Genomic DNA, 2170 nt, shown 5'->3' with positions numbered 1-2170 from the left:
CATCACATGAGACTGTAAGCTCTTTTGAGCAGGCATATTGCAAGAAAGTTTGCTGTGATAAATAGAGACAGAGAAAAAAATGAAGGCAGATAAAAGCCATATGGTCTACCCAGTCTGCCTATCCATGCCGTCTGCTATACTTTCCTCTCCTTTAGAAATTCTGTGTACTTGTCTCAAGCTTACTTGAATTCAGATAGTGTTTGTTTCCACTACCTCAACTGGGAGGCCATTCCATGAACTCACTACCCTTTCTGAGGAGAAGTATTTTCTTAGGTTACTCCTTAGTAGGTCCTCGTCATCCTATTCTCTCTCATTGCAGAGCTTCCTTTCAGTTGAAAGAGACTCACCTTATGTACATTTATGCCACAGTGATATTTAAATGTCTCTATCATATCTCCCTTCTACTGCCTTCCGCTTTTTTCCCCAGAAGGTATTCATACTGAGATCTTTAAGTCTGTCCCCATATGGTTTATGAGGAAGACTTTGACCATTTTAGTAGCTGCTCTTGGAACCATTTCCATACTGTTTATATATTTTTAAAGGTGCAATCTCCAAATTGTACAGTATACTCCAAATTAGGATTTAGCACAGGCTTGTACAGAAATATTATCATCTCCTTTTTCCTGCTTGCCATTCGTCTTCCTATGTACCCAAGCATTCTTCTACATTTTTCCATCAGCTTTTCTATCTGTTTAGCCACCTTAAAATCATCATATATGAATACCCCCAAGACCTGCTTTTCTTTCAAGAATAAAAGTACTTTACCCTCTAAACTACGACTCCCTCAGGTTTTTGCAGCCCAAATTCAAGACTCTGCAGTTTTTAACATTAAGGCCTCTTTTACTAAGGTGCACTAACCGATTAGCGCATGTTAGTCTATGGACGTATTAGCGATTAGCACGCACTAATCGGTTAGTGCACCTTAGTAAAAGAGGGGATAAATCTTAGCTGCCAACTTCTGGACCATTTTCAGGCCCCTCCTCATGTGATCCACACCATCAGGGGTTTAACCCTGTTGCAGATTTTGGAATCATTCACAAAGAGGCAAACCTTGTCAGACCACTCTTTGGCAATATTGCTTCCAAAACTGTAAAAAAGAACTAAACCAAAAACTGAAACTTGTGGCACATCACTAATAACATCCTTTTCCTTAGAGTGAGCTCTATTTACCAGGACCCTTAGTTGCCTTCCAATGAACCAGTTTCTTAACTGGACAGTCACTTTAGGGCCCATACTGAGGGCACTCAGTTTATTTAAAAGTTATCTATAAGGAACTGTTTCAAAGGCTTTGCTAAAATCTACACTACATCCAGTGCTCTGCCTCTATCCAACTCTCTAGTCACCTAGTCAAAAAAATTAATCAGATTTGTCTGACAAGACCTTCCTCTAGTGAAACCATGTTGCCTTAGATCCTCCTGCAATCTATTGGATTCCAGAAACCTTACTGTGCTCTCTTTTTAGAAGTATCTCCATGAATTTACAGATCTTTCCACAGAGATCAGACTAACAGCCAGTGGTTCCCAAAGCTTCTCCTTACTTCTGCTTTTGTGGAAAGGGACTATATCTGTCCTTCTTCAGTTTTCCAAGACCACTCATGACTCTAGAGAAGCACTGAAAACGTCAGACAGTGGAGCTGCCAGAATTTCCCTATGTTTTTTAGTATCCTTGATGTATGCCATCCATCCTCAGCACTTTGTCCACCATAAGTGTAACTAGCTCCTTTTGAACAAAGTCTTCTGAAAATTATTCAGGGTCTATCGCATTTCCATTCCTATTTGTATGTGTCTTCTGTGATCATACGTTTGACCCTTCAGCTGTGAATACAGAACAGAAATATTTGTTAAAACAATTTTACCTTATCTTTATCAGCTTTTATGTCTTCCTGCCCTTCACCCATGAATCTCACAGTACCACTTTTGCACATGCTCCTATCTCTAACATATCTAAAATATGTATTGTTCCACCATTTTATTATATTGGCTATTTTTTCTTCCATTTGCATCTTTGCTTTCCTGACTATTTTATCACCTTCTCAAAGCTTTTCCAGATATTGTCACCTATCTTCCTCTTTCTACAATCTCTTGTAGTTTATTTATTTATTTATTTATTCATTCATTTATTTAGCCCGTCCTCCCAAAGGAGCCCAGAATGGGTTACAAGAGCACATTCA

Source organism: Geotrypetes seraphini, chromosome 7 (genome assembly GCF_902459505.1).
Source record: "Geotrypetes seraphini chromosome 7, aGeoSer1.1, whole genome shotgun sequence".
NCBI classification, from domain to species: domain Eukaryota; kingdom Metazoa; phylum Chordata; class Amphibia; order Gymnophiona; family Dermophiidae; genus Geotrypetes; species Geotrypetes seraphini.
Note: the sequence above shows the minus strand (reverse complement) of the source record.